This window comes from Delphinapterus leucas, chromosome 11 (genome assembly GCF_059928025.1).
Source record: "Delphinapterus leucas isolate spDelLeu-1000000601 "Yukka" chromosome 11, BTC_Dleu_Yukka2, whole genome shotgun sequence".
NCBI lineage: Eukaryota > Metazoa > Chordata > Mammalia > Artiodactyla > Monodontidae > Delphinapterus > Delphinapterus leucas.
Window position 1 is genome coordinate 39,924,826 of NC_143139.1, and position 7,820 is coordinate 39,932,645.

Consider the following 7,820-nt stretch of genomic DNA (forward strand, 5'->3'; position numbering starts at 1 on the left):
AGCTCTCCTGATCTCAGAGAAGAGACTGTCCCAGCATCTGTATAAATCTCCTGAGAAGACTCTGTAAAGACCAAAGCTCTTTTGTGGTCAGTGACCATTCCTGGACCAATTAAACGGTGTCCAGGTAATGGAGTTCTCTGGCCAGCTTGGCCACATGTGCACTTCTGAGCCAAGGAGGCAGAGGCCCTTGTTTAACAGCTGTTAACATTGCACAAAGTGGAGGCGGATAGTTCTTAAAATGTGAAGGGCTTTTGGGCAGCCTACAGTAAGGCAGTCCATCTCCTTAAGCATAGTGGGTATAGTATTAGCATCAGGGTTGATTTCTCACTGTGCCACTGCACAAGAATCTACCTGCAGTTCTGATTGCAGAGTTGTGAAGAGGATTTGAAAGAAAACGATGCATTCAAGGTAAAATCCAACTATGAAGAGATATTCTTGCCATCATTTTTTTTTTTGGCCACGCGGCATGTGGAATCTTACTTTGAACCCGTGCCCCCTGCAGCGGAAGCCCAGAGTCTTAACCACTAGACCGCCAGGGAAGTCCCACCACCATTTCATTTTGAGCTTTGAGGCTTGCTTGTTCACGTCATTCTTGGTGATCGCCCAAAATGTCAACCCCTTTGGACACCTGTCCTCTCTCATGTACATACTGCTCTGACCTTTGTCCCCCATTCCTAAACCTTTCACCTGAAGGCCCTCTTCCATGATTTAAAAACTCAGCATTCCTATATCCTCAATTCATTTACTCCCATCCTCTCTTGATGTGTTAACCAAGGACTCCACTGCCTTCTCTGCTTTCTCATTTGCCTGTACAGACAGTAAAGTGACCATTCTCTCAGCTCCCCGTGCCACTTTCAAACAGTGTAAAATCAGTCCTTTTTGAGGAGCTTTCTTATATTCTCATTTTCACTGTATTCGAGAACTTGAATACTTCAACTCTTTGGATTCCTTTTTTTCCTTCCAATCTTTCACCCCCTTTTTGATCTAAACTGCTTCCCTGTCCAGCCTGTGCCCACAGCTGAGCACCCGAACTGCTGCCCTGCCTCCAGCCTTACCCTTCTCAACCCCAGACCTTGCTCCATTAGTTATCTAACTCACCCTCTTCCTTCTTCGCAGTACATAAACTTGCTTAAGTGGTAGTTTCTAAGTTAGAAGATTGGTCTGGGATTAAATGAGACAATTCATATTAATACTCCGGTACCTGACAAGCAATAAATGTCAGCTATTAACACCTGCTGCTGACCTCCACATTTGTATCTTCCAGGTTGACCTTTGGAGCTTCAGATATATCCAGTTGCTTGCTATATCCACTCAAATCCTATAGTCCTCTCTAACTTGTCCACGACTAATAGCATTCCTTCATATCTCCCGGACCTACTTGTTTTTTTCCCCTTATTTTCACTATCATTTAAGTCAGGATTATGGGAGTCTCATTACACTATTCTCTGTACCCTACTCCCAACCAAGTAACTGTCTTATTAATTTCTACCATTTAAACATCCATTCAGTCAGTTCTACCCTTGTCATTTCTTGCTTATACTTTTGCAGGAGCCTTTTAGGGGTCTTAGTTCCAATCTTGACCTCATATTTGCCACATTGCTGTCAGAGACATCTATTTGGAACAGATTCGATTATGGCATTCTGCTTTGGATCCCCTCTGAAGCTCAACCATAGACAATAGGTTAAGAATCCCTGACCTGTAAGGTCCAGTCCAGACTCCTTGGTATGGTGTATGAGGTCCTTAAGACTTGACCCACCTTATGTTCCTACCTCACCCTTTGTGTTCTGTAAAATCAAATGACCTGTGTGGTTGCACGTTGTTTCTTGTCTCCATGCCTGTTCTTTCTTTCTCTCTAAATGGAACATCCTTTCTATCCTCTTTTTCCTAAAAGGTTTCTCTGACTGACTCTTCACGCTCCCATGCTGGGCCAAGTATCTATAGAAGACACCACTTTTTCTCTAAAAAAATCTTTAAAAGCACAGGTATCTAAGACAGTTTTGAAAAGAAACAAAGAAGATGGGTTGGGGTTACCAGATATCAAGACATAGTAGAAAGCTAATAGTAATCTAAATGTTGTACTAGTGCAGGAGCAGACAAACAGATCAATGGCACAGAATAATAAACTCAGACACAGATCAGTGTATCTGTGAGAGATTGAATATGATAGAGGATACATCACAAACCCATGGGGAAATTCATATTCTATGTTGCTATGGATACATATGTGATTATAAAAGTATAAAAAATAGATTGAAAGGACAATAGTAGTCGTTACATTGGGGATGAGGTGAGGTGTAAGAGGGCAGAGGTTATAGGGGGTCTTAAATGGAAACTGTTTCCTCTACTCACAACACTTCTACCACCAAATATGTTTTTCCCACACCAAACAATTCTCCAACTCTCCAGACACCAACTATGTCCTGCGGTTCAGTTCTGCCACTAAGCTACGTGGAGTTAGGGCAGACACCACAGGTTAAGGGCTCAGTCATTCACAAGTAGTGGGGTCCCCAGGTTACCCACACTTTGCCTGACAGCTACAGATCCGTTCCCACGACCTCCTCCTCAGGTTTGCTGTGATGGCTCACGTGACTGAACTCAGAGAAACTATTTATTATTACTAGTTTATTATAAAGGATACCACTCAGGAACAACCAAATGGAAGAGATGCATAGGGCCCATCCCTGTATCAGCATCTCTATGTGTTCCACCCAGAAGCTCTCTGAACCTCACTGTTTAGAGTTTTAATGGAGGTTCCATTATATAAGCATGATTAAATCATCAGCCATTCAATGATTAACCCAATCCCCAGCACCTCTCCCCTCCCAGGAGATAGGGAATGTGGGGCTGAAAGTTCCAGCCGCCTAATCTGCCTTGTCTTGTTCCTCTGGCAACCAGCTCCCAACCTGAAACTATCTAGGGGCCCACCAAGAGTAACCTCATTAGCAAATAAAAAGATATATCACTCTGGAGATTCCCAAGGGTCTTAGAAGCTCTGTGCCAAGAACCTGGGACTAAGACCAATTATATATTTATTATATCACAATGTCACAGGTCTCTAATTTTTTATTTCTTTTAAAAATAAGATTTGAAGTAAGACAAAATGTTAGAGGTATTAATTTGGGGTATTGGAAATATGAGAGCATACAGCATTCTTAATGTTTTTCTCTTTTTTTTTTTCCAATTTCTCAAAAAGATGAGGGGAGAAAAAATACTTTTGATAGCTTCCTATTATTTACTACAGTAGTTCTCAGCAGAAGTGGCACCCCACACACACAACAGAGGTGAAAGTGTTTTGATTGTCACAATGATTGGGAAGCATCTCTGGCGTCTGGTAGGTGGAGGCCAAGGATGCCAGAATTCTCACAATGTCTGGGATAGTCTTATACAACATACTGTCCCAAGTCCTGCACAACTATCAAATGTCCCTATAAATATTCAAGTGAAAAAATTTATAATTAGCTGAGCCTATAACCTCTTTTACCTATAAATATGAAGTATTTTTTGTACAGTTTTTAGTGTACTCTGAATCCTCTAGGCATGCAATTACTGTATAAATGGAGGGGAGATTGTAGTGTAGTTTATTTAGAACTTTTGTTCACCATTTCAAAAAACCATGCCATTGATGGCAGAGTCTGTTCCTGGCATTTGAATCTCTGACACAACACGATAGTATCAGTCTGCATTTGTAGCCACTGTATTCATGGTGAATGTACAGAAGTGCAAGCATCTGAGTGCTAATATAACTATGCCCAATATTTATATATGGAAATAATTTTATTATAATTCTTAAAACATATCCTTTATATTACTATTAGAACATTATGGTGATTTTTAAAAATTATGTGTACAGTAGATAAATGTTAATTGCATTTAAGGATAGTAAAGGGAGTGTTACAAATATTTGTAACCACCTGGTTTAGAAATAATCCATTCATATTTGGTCAGCTTTTGCTATGGTGTTGAGGTGATGGTTAATTTTGTTTCAACTTGGCTAGGCTATGGTGCCCAGTTGTTTCGTCAAACATCAGTCTGCATGTTGCTTTGAAGGTATTTTTTAGGTGTAATTAACATATCAGCCAACTTGGAGTAAAGCACATTGTCCTCCATAATATGGATGGGCCTCACCCAATCAGTTGAGGCCTTAAAAGCAAAGACAGAGTTCACAAAGAAGGAATTCGGCATTAAGACTGTAACATAGAACCCCTACCTGAGTTTCCAGCCTGTGGATCTTGGACTGCAACAACTCTTCACTGCATTTTCAGCCTGCCGGCCTGCTCTAAATTTCAGACCTCCCAGTCCCTACAACTGTGTTAGCCAATTCCCTGAAATAAATCAGTCTCTCTTGCCCTCACTCTTATTCTCTCTCTAATGTATTGGTTCTGATTCTCTGGAGGACTCTAATAGAGTAGATAATACGTAACATGCCAATATATATCCGTCCAGTCTTACTCCCTGCCTAGGTTCAGTCCTTTCCTACCTCATTTTCACTTGGAGCACCTACTGTCATTTCAAAAAAGCTTGTTAAAACCTAAACTCAAGCAATTGTTTAGTATTTACTGAGCATGAATATTTAATAAAGAAGAATAGACTTATTTGCTGTCAAATTAAGATGAAGAAATATAATTAAGTTCATCGGTTATTACACTAAATATCAACAGACTGAATTCTCCCATTAAAAGACAAAATCTAATAGACTGGGCTAAGAAAGCAAATCCAAGGTATATATAGTTTCTAATAAACACACTCACTAATAAAGAGAAGTTGAAAATAGATGGGTAAGACATACCAGAAATGCAAACGAATGTAAAGCAAGAATGGTAATATTAAGAAAGGCTAACAAACACTAAATGGAATAAAGAGATCATCTGGTAATATAAAAAGACATAAATTATGAAGGGTGGTTATCATAAATTTGCAACAAACAAAGCAACGAGAAAAACTAAAGCAAAAATTCTTAGGAATACAGGAGAACAGGTTAAAAATACAATTATGTTGAGAGTCTATCTTTAAAGTAAGGACTGAGAAGAAATGGAAAATACAAACAACAAACCTTATACACACGTGTGTGTATATATAATAAGTACAGAATAGATCTTCTGTGAATATCTATAGTTCACTTATAAACACTGATTGACTATTTAAAACAATTTTTTAACAAATTTAAAAGTAGGAATTTTACAGACTATGCTCTGATCACATCCAATAAAATTATAAATAAATAATGATATTCTCAACTACGTGGAAATGAAACATTCCTGGGCAACCCTCAAATCAAAGAGAAAGACCAAAACTGAAATTTCTTACCTTCTTTAAAGCAATAAAACAAAGTATTTCATATAAAACTGCAGGACACAGCCCAAGATCATGTCAGGAAATGTATGCCCTTAAATGCCTTTGCAAGAGAAAAAAAAAATGGTATTGGGCTTTTTATAGAGATGAGAACCACTGGCTACTGGGTCAAGGTCAAATTCCCTATCATGATATTTAAGACCTCTTGTACTCCATAACAACCACCCCTTTCACAGCACTTTTAATACTTAAATAATACAGGGCAATCTCTCGTTAATGGCAATACAAGTTTGTATAGTCTTTTTCTATCAAAAATTTAAAGCGTCTACACCCTCTTACCTAGTTATTTCACTGCTAGGACTCTTGCCCTTAGAAACAGTCACACAACTGTACAATAATTTCATACAAGGTTATTATTTGCAGTATTATGTTAATAGTAAAGAGCCTTAAATAAGCTCAAGAATTAGTTAATGAATAACGGTATACCCATAAAATGGAATGTTATCAGTCAAAACCAGCAGAATATGTATGGTATAATCTCATTTTTGTTTTAAAAGAAACACACTTGTATACATTTGGTTATCTGACAAGTGGTTCTAGAAGGCTATATACCAAACTGTTGGGTGAATGGAGATGTCATGTACTTAACATATTTTTACCATGAGCATATATAGCTTTTATAACAAAAATATTTTTTGAGTTACAAACATATACAAAAGCTGAGGGAATTTAGAAATAAAACCCACATACTTATTCCTGTTTTAATTGTTTTGAACATATTGCCACACTTGCTTCAACAGGTTTTTTGCTTTTTGTTTAAGAAAAAAAATTGTGTTCATTTATATCATATCTACTAGTTTGTAACTCCTTAAGGTCAGGACTCAATACATGAATATATTTTCAATGGAAAATATTTTAAAATACAGATAAATAAAAGTGTCCCTTGTCACTCTGTCCCACCCCAACACCCCTTCCCATTTCCCTACTCAGAAATTGCCTGTGTTAACAGTTTGGTGTATTTTTTCTACCATTTTCAATGTGTTTACATGTACATAAAGAAATATATGCTGATTGAATTCTCTTTTTGCTGGTCTCTTCAACTATTCAGAGGCCAAAGACTCAGGAGAGAAGGACTAATGGGCAAAGCTTGGGACACCATAGCTCTCCCCACCCTGTGTTAGTCAGGATCAGCTTTGGTAGCAGGGTTATAGCTTGTCCTAAGAACCTTATTGGAGAGAGAGGACAATGAAGGAAAGAGACCAGCCACAAGGAATACCTCCATAACTGCACGAGCCACAATTCCTTATAATAAATTATTACCAGCAAAGCCATGTTGCTGCTAGAAAGTTTTATATTGTTTCCTAAAAGTCTTTCATAGAAGTCAGTTGAGCGAAAGCAGATCCCAAATCTACTTTCATAGGCTTAGGGCTTGCGGCTGAACTCTTTTTGGTGAGACCTGCCCTATGAGAGACCTTGCTGAACTAGAAAAAACAGAATTGTATGCCGACGGCTGAGGTGAAGGTGGTACAGATAACCCTACTGTGTACTGCCCTATGCCAATTCATAGGCCCCTTTTTTAAAAAGCCATTTTCTTTATTTCTCTTAGGTTACGTTCCAAGTCCTAGGAAAACCCTCTCTACAACTGCTTTTAGAAGACTCATCTTACTGCTTTAAAACTTTGTGGCTCCCATAACCTACCAGCTAAAATTTAACTCTTTGGCCTGATAGTCAAGGTTCTTCACAATCTGGCCCCAAGCAACCTTCTTATTCTCATCTCCTGCCACTTTGATCCAACTGCAACAGATCAGAGTTCCCTGAAAATGCCACATACTTGTTTTTACATTTAAAAAGTTTTTTAAAATGATGAATTATTCCAAACTTATTGAAGAGCACCAGAAATAAAATTTCATACCAAATCCACACCCCCCCCCACTCCATAAAGATAAGCACTATCCATCCTGCAGTTGCTGTATGTTTCTGTATGTCTACTACAGAAGTACCCTAAATATATTTTTGGGTTTAAAAAGTACTGTTGGCCTTCCCTGGTGACGCAGTGGTTGAGAGTCCGCCTGCCAATGCAGGGGACACGGGTTCGTGCCCCGGTCCAGGAAGATCCCACATGCCACGGAGCAGCTGGGCCCGTGTACCGCAAAAAAAAAAAAGTAATGTTAATTGCATCAAACGGGACATACTCTTTTGTAACTTGCCTTTTTCATTCAACATTATGTTTCTGATATTTATCCTTCACACTGGTTGATTTTATGTGTCGACTTGGCCACTGAAGGCCCAGACAGAAGGTTAAATAGTATTCCTGTTACACCTGAGAGGGTGTTTCTGGATGAGATTAATATTTGAATCTGTACACTGAGTAAAGCAGATTGCCTTCCCCAATGGGGCTGGGCCTTATCCAATCCATTAACAGCCTGAATAGAACAAAAAGGTGGAGTAAGCTCATACAACTCAATGTAAAAAAACAACCCAATGGACAGAAGACCCAAATAGACATTTTTCCAAAGAGGACACACAGATG